Below are 15,750 nucleotides of genomic sequence, written 5' to 3'. Positions count from 1 at the left end.
GACTGCCTGACTGAAGATCTTGTAAAGCACCAAGCACAGGCTGTGGTTGTTCTGTTCTACCCCTTTGCCTCTCATTCATAATTTTGTCTCCGGGTTCTGGAACTGCCATACTTCTGCCCTCTCGACACTGATTCCAGTTGCTCATTGCTAGGGTTTGAATGTGTCCTGCAGAGTTCAGGCAGGATCTTTAAGGGGTGATTAGATCGTGAGGGCTCTATCCTCACGAATGGATTAAGGCCGTCATTTCAAGAGGGGGTTAGCTATTGTGGGACTGGGTTCCCGATAAAAAGATGAGTTTGGCCCCCTTCCCTGCTGTCTTTTTTCGCATGTGCTCTCTTAGCCTCTCACCTTCCACCAGGGGATGATGCAGCAAGAAGGCCCTGTCAGATGCTGACTCCTTGACTTGGGACTTCCCAGCCTCCAGAACTGTAAGAAATATGTTTCTTAAAAAGTTACCCAGGCTGTGGTATTCTGTTATTGCAACACAAACAGACTAAGACATCCATCTTGGCACATCTCAATGACAGTTGCTTCAGAGGTCTTTGTTTTTTGTTTTTGTTTTTGTTTTTGTTTTTGATGGATCAAGACAACTGCTTAAAGAACAGATCACTTGGGGAAGAATTTTATTTATTTATTTAGAATAGAGTTTCGCTCTTGTTGCCCAGGCTGGAGTACAGTGGTGCGATTTTGGCTCACTGCAACCTCTGCCTCCCAGGTTCAAGAGATTCTCCCTCAGCCTCCCAAGTAGCTGAGATTACAGGTACCTGCCACCACGCTCAGCTAATTTTTTTCTATTTTTAGTATAGATGGGGTTTCACCATGTTGGGCAGGCTGGTCTTGAACTCCTGACCTCAGGTGATCCACCCGCCTTGGCTTCCCAAGGTGCTGGGATTGCAAGCATGAGCCACCATGCCTGCCCAGGGAAGAATGATATATGGCAAACTACTCTATGGTTTTGCTGTCAGAGAAGAAATCCTTGTGGCTCCGTATGATTCAGTGATGTGGTTGATCTGGGGCATTTTTAAGTCGAAGTGACAAAGCTGGATTAGCAAAGGATCTGCTAGGTTGGGTCTGTGTGTATATGACCTTGATAGATATACTGGTTTGAGGAATTGCAAATATCTGACAAAGACTATGGGAACACAAGTCTTCTTTGTCGTGTTTTACTGCTATCTGGGGGGAGGGTCCTAACTCACTTATAAGAGGGAGAGAGGAGGAGGAGGAATGAAGAGAACTAAGAATTGGCCCTGAGCCAGTCCAGCCTGAGCTTAGGACTTTTTCTCACTGGATCTCAAGAAAAAGAGATCTCATTAGATCATCCTAAAAACTGAACAGGAGGCTTATTTCAGTCACTTCTCAGAAAGAAAAAAAAAATCAGTAATTCTGCAATGGCTTTGTTGTCTGAGCTTCTTACAAAAAGGGATTTGGAGTGCTCAATTTTACTCATAATCAGAAAAATCAGCTCAAACCACAATGAGATATTTCCTCATACCAACTAGAATGGTTAAAATGAAAAGACTGAAGAAATCAAGTGCTGGTGAGGATGTGGGAGAGCAAGAACTCTCCTTTGCTGATAGCAGGGTGGGGGGCAACTGTGCAACCGCTTCAGAGCCCTGGTTAGCAGGATCTATTACTAGGACCTGCCAGCACCCTAGGACCCAGCAGTTCCATTCTCATCGATAGACCTCACAAAAATGCCTACATTAGTTCACGGACAGCCCTGCCCTGTAGGATGTTCACAGCAGGACTGTTCAAAACAGTCCCCAAAATGCGAACTATCCAAAAGCCTGTTACAATGGAACAGATAAAGCATAATACCTCACACAAGGTACAGCCATAAAAATGCACACACTGCAATGACCCACAGCAATGTGAATGATTCTCACAAACATAATGTCGAATAAAAGAAAACGGGCTCAAAAAAATACATACTGTATGATTCTATTTATATGAAAAACAGAAGTAGTCAAAACTAATCTATGCTTTTGGAAGTCAGGATAGTAGTTACCCTTGGGAAGGTGGTGGTTAGGTAAGGACATGGGGTTTCTAGGGTGCTGATCAGGTGCTATTTCTTGATCTGGGATCAGGCTACACACAGGTCTTCAGTTAATGAAACTTCATCATGCTATACTCTTTCCATATATCATACTTCTATCAAAAGTTAACAAAAGAATGGCACGTGGCTATTACCTTTAGCCTGCACCCAATGGAGGTCAATTCATAGGTGGGAAATTCATGGATTTGGAAACTTAGGTGCAGATTGGACCTTAGACATCACTCAGTACAGAGATCAGACATTCGGGGGTTGGTGTCACCTAGCTTTGTAGTCAGTGCTCACTTGGTAGGTTGTACAGTGGCATCTTCCTGTCTCCACATGCCAGTCCCAAAGGTGGGGTCAGGTGTTTAGCTCCCTATGAGTCAGCTCCTGAGGCCACCTTCTGGGAGTTGTTAGAGGGCCAAGGGGAAGAACAGGGTCTTTTTATCAGCTATGTGCTGTCAGGCAATCTATTTGACCTCTCTGAACCTCCATCTCTCTATTTGTAAAATGGGATAATGGAATTTAGGAGAGCTGTTATGAAGATTAAATGCAATCATGCAAACTCTTAGCCAGTGATTAGCAAATGTCAACTGTTACAGGTATTAGCATTATGATTATCCAGTACAATATCCATTCATTCATTCACTCACAATAATTATTAAGTACTGTGCAAGATAACAGGGTGAGCAAGACATACCTGATCCTTACCCTCACAGAGCTTATAGTCTAGTCTGGCCTCCTCCTGGGCCCACAGTAGTGTTGGGAACAGAGACATGGTTCCCCCCATTGAGGTGTGGCAGGCAAACATTCACTGATAGACACACTCTGGAAGCAGCTCTGGGGGCTTCAGTAGCTAAGCAATCACTCAGATTATCCTGTTATGAGAGGTGGTGTGGTTTAGAGTCTGGCTGCCTGGGTTCAAATCCCGGATCCTCTACTTCCTGGCTGTGGAATTTTTTTTTTTCTAGCTGTGGAACTTTCGGCAAGTTCTTTATCTCCTTTGTGCCTATTTCCTCATCTGTGTAAAGGAGTAGTAGATAACAGAACCTGTCTCATGGGTTGTTGGGAGGATTTAACAGTGTAATGTAGAGGATATAAAATGGTGCTGGGTACAGAGTAGGTGCTATGGTATGTTAGTGGTCCTTGTTGATCTTGTTATAAACAACAAAGGGTTCTCACACTGACCACAGCTAGATGACAGCCAGCAGAGAGCCTGGCGGACCTCCATGAAGAAATCCGAGTCATTCCAGCAGCACTGTGGAGTTCTCAAGAATATGCCTAATTCATGGGTGTCTACTCTACAGCTGTACTTGCAAAGGTGTGAAATGGTTTACAAGTCAGCCATTGCCATGGCAAATGTGGTAGCAGAAGCACAGAAGCAGCCTTGATGTCTGTGACTAGGAGATTGGCTAAATAATCCATGACTCACTCAAAGAAAGAAATATTAGCCCTAAGAAAGAACAAGGCAGCTGTATGTGAAAGGATGTGAAAAGATTTCCAAAAATATTAAGTGCAACAAGCAAGAGGCAGTGTATTTACTTCCTGTGTTTTTTTGGGTTTTTTTTGTTTTTTTGTTTTTTTGTTTTTTTTGAGACGGAGTTTCGCTCTTGTTACCCAGGCTGGAGTGCAATGGCGCGATCTCGGCTCACCGCAACCTCCGCCTCCTGGGTTCAGGCAATTCTCCTGCCTCAGCCTCCTGAGTAGCTGGGATCACAGGCACACGCCACCATGCCCAGCTAACATTTTGTATTTTTAGTAGAGACGGGGTTTCACCCTGTTGACCAGGATGGTCTTGATCTCTTGACCTTGTGATCCACCCGCCTCGGCCTCCCAAAGTGCTGGGATTACAGGCTTGAGCCACCGCGCCCGGCAACTTCCTGTGTTTTTTTTTTTTTTTTTTAAAAAAAAAGAAAGAAATGTACATGGCCAGGTACTTTGGTCATGTGACTTGGTAATGTCGTTGGCTTTGGAGGGGACACTGGGGCACAGCAGTGGGAGGTTACCTTCTTTGCACTGTATGTTCATTTGCACCTTTTGAATTTTAACGCACACACATGTTTTATTATTTAAAAGAGTAAGCCAGAGACTAGGGCCAATTCAGAAATCAGCACTACAGTTCATTGTACTGTTAAACATCTTTTGCTGCTCTCTTATCACATGGCCCTGGGAGAGGTTGGACCAGGGCCAGTGGGAAGCCTCCCTCCCCTATGGGTGTATGGGGAGCTTGTGACCAGGCACATTCCTCTAGCTGGGTCTGCTTACACGGCCAAAGGGCTGGGGTGCAGAACTGAGGCTGGTAAAGACAGTGGGCTCCAGCAGCCTGGCAGAGGCCACACACACAGGACAAGGCCCATGGTCCTAATATCTGGGTCTGGCCTTGGCACCTCTCCAGGGCAAAACTCATGGGACAAAGGCTCATTGCAAGCACCGGGAAAGGATCTTCATTGCAGCTGCTTCTCCTCATTCATGGGGCAATTCCAGCGTGGACCTGAGGGCCAAAGAAGCCCAATCTGTTCAGGAAACAGATTTGGAGGGGCCAGTGTTTTCCTGGCCTGCTCTGGGCATCAGTGGAACGGAAAGAGCACAAGGAACCTTACTTCTTAACTCTTCATCCATGTACTCAGCTGAAATATAAAGATTCTTTTCAGAGCCCTCCCTGAAGTAGCCCTCCAGCTTTGGGACACACGCAGCATTGTGTGCAGAGACATTTCCTATAGCCAAGCAAAAGCGACAGAAAGGCCCTTTCAGTTTACTGCAAAATAAGCAGGGCTCCGTCCCAAGACAGGCGCCCTTTGCCTCACGGGCCCCTTGGTAATTCATAGGCTGCCTGAGCTCCATTTACTGCCTACAGTCTATTAGACTAGGGCTTTTCAAAGGCTGTTTAGCCAATAATTCTTTACACATATCTATATGAAAAATATATATGTATGTATGCAAACAGATTTTTTTTTAGACAGGGTCTCACTTTGTTACCCAGGCTGGAGTGCAGTGGCATGCTCATGGCTCACTGCAGCATTGATCTCCCGGGCTCAAGCAATCCTCTCACCTCAGCTTCCCGAGTAGCTGGGACTACAGGCATGCAACACTGTGTCTGGCTAATTTTTTTCTCTCTTTCTTTTTTGTAGAAACAGGCTCTCACCATGTTTCCCAGACTGGTCTCAAACACTTGGGCTCAAGGATCCTTCCACCTTGACCTCCCAAAGTGTCAAGATTACAGGTGTGAGCCACTATGCCCAACTCCAAACAGATATTCAAAAGTCAGATATCTTTTATACACTCAAACACACACGCAGACACACATACACTCATATACACACACATATATGTAGTCATATTCTTTTTTCTTTTCTTTTTTTCTTTTTTTTTTTTAAGACGGAAACTCACTCTGTCACCCCCAGGCTGGTGTACAGTGGCATGATCTCAGCACACTGCAACCTCTGCCTCCCTGGTTCAAGCAATTCTCCTGCCTCAGCCTTCTGCATACCTGGGATTGCAGGTGCCCACCACCACACCACACCCACCTAATTTTTGTATTTTTATTAGAGACAGGGTTTCACCATGTTGGGCAGGCTGGTCTCAAACTTCTGACCTCAAGTGATCCACCCACCTTGGCCTCCCAAAATGCTGGAATTACAGGCATGAACCACTGCACCTGGCCTGTATGTAGTCATAATCTTGATTAAGCTATATATCATTAATATTCATCAAACATGATACAGATAAAAGATAAAGTATTTGGTACAAGGTTTTCAAACAAGATCTACAGAAGGTTTTCAGAGACACGCGAAGTTACAAGAGTAAACAATACAACCTCTCTTCATTTTTCTAAATCTGGGTCACCATTTAGCCCAACTGATTTCTTCTGCCTACAGATGGCAACACCACACCAGTGCTCCCTTTTCTGATGTGATCCATTTAGCACACATTTGGGTAGGGGGTGCCTACCATTGTCAGGCACTGTTCTAGGTTCCTAGGACACAGCAATAAACCAAATGGTCAAAGATCCATGGCCTTGTGGGGTCTGCATTCTAGTGAGGTGACAGACGGCAAACAAGTAATGAAACCCATGTTCACTGTGTGTCATGTAGGGAGAGGGACAGAGAGAGAGGTGTTAGGAAGGACTTCCTGAGGAGGTGACTGCTGAGTGGAGACCTGGGGATGTGAGGGAGTCGTGTGGATACCTGGGACAGCGGATTTGAGGCAGAGGAATGGCTACCCCTTGCTCACTCTAGATACACTGCACTCACTCGACAAAAGCCAGCCCTGGTTAGACCCAATTCTCCATCTCCTCCATACCCACATCTGTGCAGCTGAACCCTGGCTGCCACTGAGTTGGCTGGCCTCACTGAGACCCATGTTCAGAACCTTGGAGCAGGGTGCCTTCATGCTTCCCTGGGCCATTCATGCTCCCACTCCCCAGGCAGCCAATTCCCACAGCAACTTTGTCAGCCTCCCTCTCAGCTGCCTTCCTTACTTGCTTATGTCACCGAGAAAATTAAAGCAATCAGAAGAATTGCCACTCTAAGATTCCAATACCTCATGTACTTACCTACCTGATTCTTGCCCAAATCCTTCCTTCCTGTTACTATGGATGAAATGTGCATTGAAGTCCAACCCCTCTCTGCTACTCAAGGACACCACTGTAGAAACTCTCTCCTCTCCCTTCTACGTTAGCAATGCTCCTCTCCCATGTCCCTACCTCACTGGATCATTCCCACCAATGTGGAAACATGCCCTATCACCTCCCATTATTTATTCATTTGAGATAGGGTCTTGCCCTGTCTCCCAGGCTAGAGTTCAATGTCATGATCACAGCTCACTGCAGCCCCAACCTCCCAGGCTTAAACAATCTTTCTACCTCAGCCTCCTGAGTAGCTGGGACTAGACGCGCACACCTCCATTCCCGGCTAATTTTTGTATTTTCTTTTTTTTTTTTTTTTTTCTCAAGACAGAGTCTTGCTCTGTTACCCAGGCTGGAGTGCAGGGACGCAATCTCGGCTCACTGCAACCTCCGCCTCCCAGATTCAAGCAATTCTCCTACCTCAGGCTCCTGAGTAGCTGGGATTATAGGCACCAATTACCAGGCCTGGCTAATTTTTGTATTTATTTGGATGGGGGTTTTACCATGTTGGTCAGGCTGGTCTCGAACCCCTAACCTGTGGTCCGTCCACCTTGGTCTCCCAAAGTGCTGGGATTATAGGCATGAGGCACTGTGCCCAGCATTTTTTGCATTTTCTGTTGAGACAGAGTTTCATCATGTTGCCCCTGTTGGGCTTGAACTCCTGGGCTCAAGTGATCCTCCTACATTGGCCTCCCAAAGTTCTGGGATTACAGGTGTGGGCCACCATTCCTGGGCAATCTCCCACATTTTATTTTATTATTTATTTATTTATTTATTTATTTTGAGACGGAGTTTTGCTCTTGTTACCCAGGCTGGAGTGCAATGGCGCAATCTCGGCTCACCGCAACCTCCGCCTCAGGCAATTCTCCTGCCTCAGCCTCCTGAGTAGCTGGGATTACAGGCACGCGCCACCATGCCCAGCTAGTTTTTTGTATTTTTAGTAGAGACGGGGTTTCACCATGTTGACCAGGATGGTCTCGATCTCTTGACCTCGTGATCCACCCACCTTGGCCTCCCAAAGTGCTGGGATTACAGGCTTGAGCCACCGCGCCCGGCTATTTATTTATTTTTGAGACGAAGTCTTGCTCTGTCGCCAGGCTGGAGTGCAGTGGCATGATTTCAGCTCACAGCAACCTGTGCCTACCGGGTTCAAGCCCTTCTCCTGTCTCAGCCTCCCCAGTAGCTGGCACTAAAGGTGCCTACCACCACACCTGGCTAATTTTTGTATTTTTAGTAGAGATAGGGTTTCACCATGTTGGCTAGGCTGGTCTCCCAACTCCTGACCTCAGGTGATTGACCCTCCTCAGCCTCCCAAAGTGCTGGGATTACAGGTGTGAGCCACTGCGCCAGGCCTGTGTGTGTGTGTGTGTGTGTGAGATTGAGCCTCACTCTGTCACCCAGGCTGGAGTGCAATGGCATGATCTCAACTCTCTGCAAACTGTGCCTCTCAAGTTCAAGGGATTCTCCTGCCTCAGCTGCCCAAGTAGTTGGGATTACAGATGCACGCCACCACACCTGGCTAATTTTTGTATTTTTAGTAGAGATGGGGTTTCACCATGTTGGCCAGGATGGTCTCAAACTCCTGAACTCAAGTGATCCTCCTGCCTTGGCCTCCCAAAGTGCTGGGATTATAGGCATGAGCCACTGCACCCAGCTCCACATTTTAAACAAATTCAAAAACCCTCTCTCTGTGGCACCTTTCCCTCTAATTCACGTTATCCAACAAAACTCCTAGAAAGAGTTGTGTAGATGGCTGTTGCCAACATCTCCACTTGCACTTGTTCTTCTGGTCTCTGCTCAGGTGTCACTTGCTCAGTGAGACCTTCCCTGACCCTTGTGTTTAAAATTGCACCCCTCCCCACGTCCTCTTCCCTGCTTCATTTGTCGCCACAGCTCCCATCCCTTTCTAATATGTACTGTAAGGCATGCACCTATTCTGTTCATTGTCCATCCTCCCCACTCAAATATACTAGAACAGAAGTCCAAATAGGACAGGGATGTTCATCTGTTTTGTCCACTGCTGTATCCCCTGCACCCGGGAAAGGGCCCAAGGCATCACAGGTGCTCCGTACCATTTGTTCTGTGAGTAAATGCAACGCATGGTAAGGGCAAGGGCAAGGAACAGCAAGGAAGTCCGTGTGTCTGGAATGGGGCAAGAGGAAAGGATAGTGGAAAATCTGGAGGCAGAAGAGGCAAGAGACCAGATCACATAGGGCCAAGGAAAGGATCGAAGTGTGGTTCAGGATGCCGCTGGAGGGTCTGCACTAGGAAGAGAGATGGTCTGATTGATGTTACTGGGATTCTGGGCAGGTCAAGTCACAAAAATTCACATTCTATGAATTCCTATGGCAGGCAATTTTTATATCTGTGCATCATGAACAATTTATCCTGCCTCAGCCTCATGAAAATAGAGTTTGGGACTAAAGGAAAGCTGGGTGTTGAGAACGGCACGTGTTGCACAGGCAGGGCCATGGGAAGGATCACTGCTTTGAAGGGGCTCCATGCTTTGCAGCTTGCTGTGGACTGAATCTTTACGCCCACTGCCCCAACATTCATGTGTTGAAATCCTGCTGCCCAAGGTGATGGTATTAGTAGGTGGGACTTTGGGAGGTGAGGAGGCCATGAGAGTAGAGCCCTTAGGAATGGAATTCGTGCTGTTAAAAAAGAGGCCTGAGGGAGCTTGGTCACCCTTCTACCATGTGAGGACACAAGCAGAAGGTACCATCTATGAACCAGAAAGCAGGTCCTCACCAAACACTCATCAACAAAAAGAGTCAAACTCTGTAAAATAATTGAATAGATTTATTCTGAGCCAAATATGAGTGACCATGGCCTGTGACACACCCTTCAGGAGAGCCTGAGGACATGTGCCCAAGGTGGTTGGGGCACAGCTTGATTTTATACATTTTAGGGAGATGTGAGACATCAATCAAATACAGTAAGATATACATTGGTTGTGTCCAGAAGAGGGGGGCAACGCAAAGAGGGGGATCGTGGGCGTGGGGGCTTCCAGGTTATAGGTAGATTAAAAATTGTTCTAACCAACAATCAGTTGAGTTATCAATAGAAAGAAATGTCTGGGTTGTGACAAGAGGCTGTGGAGACCAAAGTTTTATCATGCAGATGAAACCTCCAGGTAGCAGGCTTCAGAGAGAATAGATTGTTGGGGCTGGGCACAGTGGCTGACACCTATAATCCCAGCACTTTGGAAGGCCAAGGTAGGTGATCACCTGAGGTCAGGAGTTCAAGACCAGCCTGGCCAACATGGTGAAACCCCATCTCTACTAAAAATACAAAAAGTTAGCCAGGCGTGTTGGTGGGCGCCTGTAATCTCAGCTACTAGAGAGACTCAGGCAGGAGAATCGCTTGAACACAGGAGGCAGAGGTTGCAGTGAGCCGAGATTGTGCCATTGCACTCCAGCCTGAGCAACAAGAGCAAAACCCCATCTCAAACAAACAAAAAAAATGAGAATAGATTGTAAATGTTTCTCATCAGACTTAAGATCTGTGTTGATGTTAATGCCAGAGAGATGTAATGAGATATGTCTGACCTCCATGTTCCGATTAAATCTTAGAGAGCCCTGGCCGATGAGGAATTCCATTTAGATGGTTGTGGGGCTTCAGATTTTATTTTTGGTTAACACCCTGAATTTGCTGGTGCCTCGATCTTGGACTTCCCAGCCTCTCAAACCATGAGAAAGACATTTCTGTCATTTATAAGCCATCTAGTCTGTGATATTGTTATAACAACCCAAATGGACCAAGAAACCAGTAAAATAGAATGTTGAACATGTTTTCATTCCAGAAAACAAAATAAAACATTATTGGTAAACACTTAAGCAAAACCATTTACACTCTGCCTACCTACTGATAAAATATTTTTAGCTCTTTCGTATTCCGCTTTTTAAATAACTGTTATGTAAATACAAACACTTATTTTTGAGATATTAAAGTTGTTTCCAAGCATATGAAACAGACAAAACCAGCCTATATTAAATAATCACAGCTGAGATTCTAAATGCTGTACACAGAATTTGAAAGACCTCTGCCTCTTAAGTATTACACAGCAGCAGTAAAACATCACTAGTCTCCTAGCCATTTCTAAGTACCTTTCTTACTCAGTTTGACCATTTTCTTTTTTTTTTTTTTTTTTTTTTTTGACAGGGTTTTGTTCTTTCACCCAAGCTGGAGAACAGTGGTGCGATACTACAGGCCTGTGCCACCATACCTGGCTAAATTTTTTTTTTTTTTGGAGAGATGAGTTCTCACATGTTTGTTGCCCCAGCTGGTCTCAAACTCCTGGCCTCAAGCATTCCTCCCTCCTTGGCCTCACAAAGTTCTGGGATTACAAGAGGGAGCCACTGCTTGGCTGAGATACCATCTTTATAAGCTATTTTGTAATGGTATAAGGTGCTCCATTGACTAAGAGAGGACAAGCCAGCTGGCACAGGAAATATGTGGATTGTGTGTTTAGGTTTGTGTTTAGTTGATGGAGGTGCAACTGTTCTAGAATGGCAGCAGGAGAGGAGAGTAATATCTACAAGCTTCTGGAATGCTGAGCACTCTAGCTAAGCCAAGATGCAAGGAGGCAGGAGGGCATCAAGGATTGTGGGCTCATGTAGGTGCCAATGTCACAGGATACTTGGGGTGTTGCTTTCCCAGCCAGAAACCTTTGTGGCCAGTGGTGCCTTTGTCCAAGTTTGCTCAGGCCCACTGGGCTCATTTCACCCACTTAGCCTGGCAAGCCGTGCTCAGCTTGTGCTACTGGCCTGGATCCCATGCCTACCAAGGGCAAGCCAGGCACAGAGCAGTGAGAGGTGTGTGAGCAAGCAAGCATGGGGTCTGGCCTCTGCACACAGTCAGGCATGCCAGCTGTGGCAGGGCGGGTAGCTCCAGGTGCCAGCATGGCCATATCTCCCTGCAAGGCTGCAGCTGGAGCAGGCATAGCACACGTAGCTTCAACAGCTGGCACTGGGGAATGCAGTGGCACCTGGAAGCTTGGAGACACCAGGAACCACAGAGCCCCAGAGAGGGTATCATAGCCCTGGGCTGGGGAGCTCCTAGGCCTGGTCTCCCCAAAGGGCTACAGTTCTTCTCTCCTTCTTGTTGCCCATAATGTGGCAAGCAAGGGTTGTGTTTCAGCCCTGTTTCTGTTACAGCTCTTTTAGTGCCGCCATTTGGCCAGCAGGTCCTGAGTATTTGTCCTGTGTCCTGGAAGAATTAGGTATGTGGACAACTGGAGGTGAGTAAGGCAGAAAGGAGCTTCACTGAGTGGCAGAACAGTTCTCAGTTGGTATCTCCTTTCCACAGGCAAGTTGTCCTGATGGGAATCCAGCTCTCAGTGCAGAGGAGACCCACAGTGGGTAGCTCCCTTCCACAGGAAGGTCGCCCTGATGTCTCTGCAGCCCTCAGCAGAGAGACCCAAGTGGGTCTCCTATCTGCAGGCAGGTCATCCCATTGTCTGCCTGAGTCTGGCTGAGTCTGGGGTTTTTACGGATTTCAGAAGGGAGGAAGCGTGTCCTGATTGGTCTATGGGTAGCCATGGGCAGGCTGGGAAAAAGCACCATAAGTTCTCACTCCAGTCCGCAAAACTTGCAACCCAGCCCCTAGGCTTCAGGCCATCCCTGGCTTGAAGGTGGGGCTTCACTGGGGACCTGTCCCATTCCACCCAGGAAGCTGTTTGCCTCCTGCTGCCAAAACCTGCTGTCCATGGCACCCATGGCACTCAGGCTGGTTATGCTGAGAGGTGCCTACAGGCACATGTTGAGCTTCCCTCAGCCCCACCTTGGCCTACCTCCCATGCTCATCAACATCCAAAGTCTGGAGGAGGCCGAGGCGGCAGTGGACTAGTGTTGTCAGTGCTTCCCTGAGTGTGTGCACCCCCAGCTGCGTCATGACAGCACCTTGGCTCAGCTTCAACTTTGTTCCAAAATCAGAGTGGGTACCAGGAGAGGCCAGGCAGCAGCAGCAGGCAGTTCTGAGCCTGTGGGGGAAGGGAGGCTTTCTAGGTCCCTGAGAGCACAGGGATGCCTAGGTCTGCAGCCACAGCTGGGACCTGGGTGGCTGCAGCTGTGCCTGGGCAGGGCTGCCACCCTTCTAACTCAGAAGGGAGTGGGGCTCCTGCCTGTTCCTAGCTCTTGCCAGCTCCATAGAGCATGCAGTCCCGGCACACCTTGCCACTGTAGCTAGCGTCATGGCAGTGGCTACTCCAGATGGACCACTGCTGCCATCACCAAGATAGGATGAAAAGAGAAGACAAATGTAATAGCCCTGGTTAGTGTCTGCAGCTCCTGCACCAGGGTCCCAGCAGTCCAAACTGAAAACCCAGGAAGCTGGTTCTGAGCTTACTAGACTTTTATACAGGGATGGCCACATATTCCCAGCACTTTGTCAGTCACAGCCTCCATATCTGGAGGTCAGGCAAAGTAAGCCAGTCTTCCACTCCAAACGAAAATGCACCCCTATGTCACACAGTGCCTGGAGAAGCATGGAATCAGGACTCTAGACTTGTGTTTCTCAAAGTGGATTGGAGTATCAGTGTGTGGTCCCTGAACCAGCAGCATCAGCAGCATCGTCTGGGAACTTGTTAGAGACACTCATTCTTAGTCCCCATCTGAGACCTGCGGAATCAGAAACTCTGGGGGTAGGGTCCAGAATCAGTGTTTTAATAAGCTCCCCAAGGAACTCGGATACATGTTCAAGTTTGGGAGCACTAGTCTAGACCAGTTCCAGGAGACGCTAATGCTGTTGGCTTCAGGGCCACACTTGGAGAAGTACTGTTCTAGAAATTTCATAAGCAAGTCACTTGATTTATGAGTCCAGTTGTTTTGTTGTCTCACTCTGTCACCCAGGCTGGAGTGCAGTGGCACAATCACAGCTCACTGAAGCCTTGAATTCCTGGACTCCTTGAATTCCTGGACTCAAGTGATCCTCTCTCTTCAATCTCCCCAGTAGCTAGGACTACAGGTGTGCACCAACACACCTGGCTGATTTTTAAAATTTTTTTTGTAGACATGGGTCTTGCTTTGTTAGCCAGGCTGGTCTCCAGCCTAAATCCAGTTATTAATTAATAAGTATTACCCAACACCTAAGTGCTGTTTAATTATGATTACCTCTGAGAAAGGGAAGTGTGGACAACTTCAAAAAATTTATATATGTCTGTATTGTTCAAAATTTTTATAGAAACATGTATTACTTGTAGATAAAAAACAAAAATAAATTTTTAATAAAAATACTTCATTTTAATATAGTGCTTTATAGCAGTGCTTCTCAAACTTTATCATGCAAGCAAATCTCCCAGAAATCTTGTTAAAATGCCGATTCTGATTCAGTAACTTGATAGTTTGGCCTAAGATTCTGCATTTTCAACAAGCTCCCTGGAGATATGGAGTCCACCAACCACACTTTGGGTTTACAACAGCAGTCCTCAATCTTTCTGGCATGAGGGACCAGTTTAATGGAAGGCAGTGTTTTCACAGACGGGATGAAATTGTTCCACCTCAGATCATCAGACATGAGATTCTCATAAGGAGCATGCAACCTAGATTCCTCACGAGGGTAGTTCACCATAATGTTTGTGCGCTCCTATGAGAATCTAATGCCACTGCTGATCTGACAGGAGGTGAAGCTCAGGAGGTAATGCCAGTGACGGGGAGTGGCTGTAAATACAGATGACGCTTGGCTGGCTTGCCCCCTCTCACCTCCTGCTGTGCAGCCCAGTTCCTAACAGGTCACAGACTGGTCAGCAACCCAGGGGTTGGGGAACCCTGGTTTACAGAATATAAAGCACATTCATGTGTATATATATATATATATATATATATATATATTTTTTTTTTTTTTTTTTTTGAGACGGAGTTTCACTCTTGTTACCCAGGCTGGAGTGCAATGGTGCGATCTCGGCTCACCACAACCTCCGCCTCCTGAGTTCAAGCAATTCTCCTGCCTTAGCCTCCTGAGTAGCTGGGATTACAGGCACGCGCCACCATGCCCAGCTAATTTTTTGTATTTTTAGTACAGACGGGGTTTCACCATGTTGACCAGGATGGTCTCGATCTCTTGACCTCGTGATCCACCCGCCTCGGCCTCCCAAAGTGCTGGGATTACAGGCTTGAGCCACCACGCCCAGCCCACATTCATGTATATTATGTTTCCTGTCTCCGGTCACAACTCTGGCAGATAGGGGTTTGCTAATTCACTTATTCAACCATTAGGTACTACTATTAATATATACCAGGCACTTGGCATACAGATATTCCATAGTCTAATGGAGTGGAAAACCTACCACCCAACCGAACAGAAAAACGCAGGTAAACCGAAGAATAAATAAGTACAGATAGTTGTCAGAACTTCTGAACAGGAAGTAAAGATGGTGCTGAAAAAGAGTAACAGGAACCACTTCAAGAAGGCCTCTAGGAGGAGGTGACTTCAGCAGGGATGAGAAAGATGAGCCACCCAGTTTAGGGGCCAGCTCTGGGCAGACACCAGGAAGCTCCTGCAGCTAGAGTACAGGGAGGGAGGGGAGACCCCTAGACCAGGCCCGGAAGGCTGTGGTAAGAGGCCAATTTCAATTTAAGTTCGGGGTAAGCACTGAGGACTTAAAGCAGAGAGGTGACTGGTCTAGTATTTGCCCTAGGATCACGTTGGCTGTTGTGTAGGAAATGAAACTTCACCCGGGTCGTCCGGGAGCTGGTGTGGAGAGTGATCTAGGAAGTCCCGGGCCATGTGGGGGCGCCAAGGAGTCAGGCCTGGCGTTCCTGGAGCCGCGCCGATCCACTTGCAGAGTCCCTCTGTGAATAGCAAGCCTACCAGGGCACGTGCTTTTACTGCTGCACTGAGGATGTGAAACGCGCGCGGGACAAGGGTGCACTTTCCTCTTTTCCGCCCTTACAGAGGGCCCAGGCTCCCATCCACGCTTTGCTGGTTAAGTTGGTATCTCGGACATTTCCCCCTCTCTGCCTCAGTCTCCCTACCTGTCAAAGAGGACGTTGGGCCAGCCACGGGTGACACGCCCGTGCACCTCTCCAATAGCGTAACTCAGGCAAGCCGGGAGGCGGGCACAGCTAGGGCAGTGGCGGCCTCGAGAGGCACA

Source organism: Saimiri boliviensis, chromosome 8 (assembly GCF_048565385.1).
Source record: "Saimiri boliviensis isolate mSaiBol1 chromosome 8, mSaiBol1.pri, whole genome shotgun sequence".
Classification (NCBI taxonomy): Eukaryota; Metazoa; Chordata; class Mammalia; order Primates; family Cebidae; genus Saimiri; species Saimiri boliviensis.
This window is presented reverse-complemented; position numbering follows the sequence as displayed.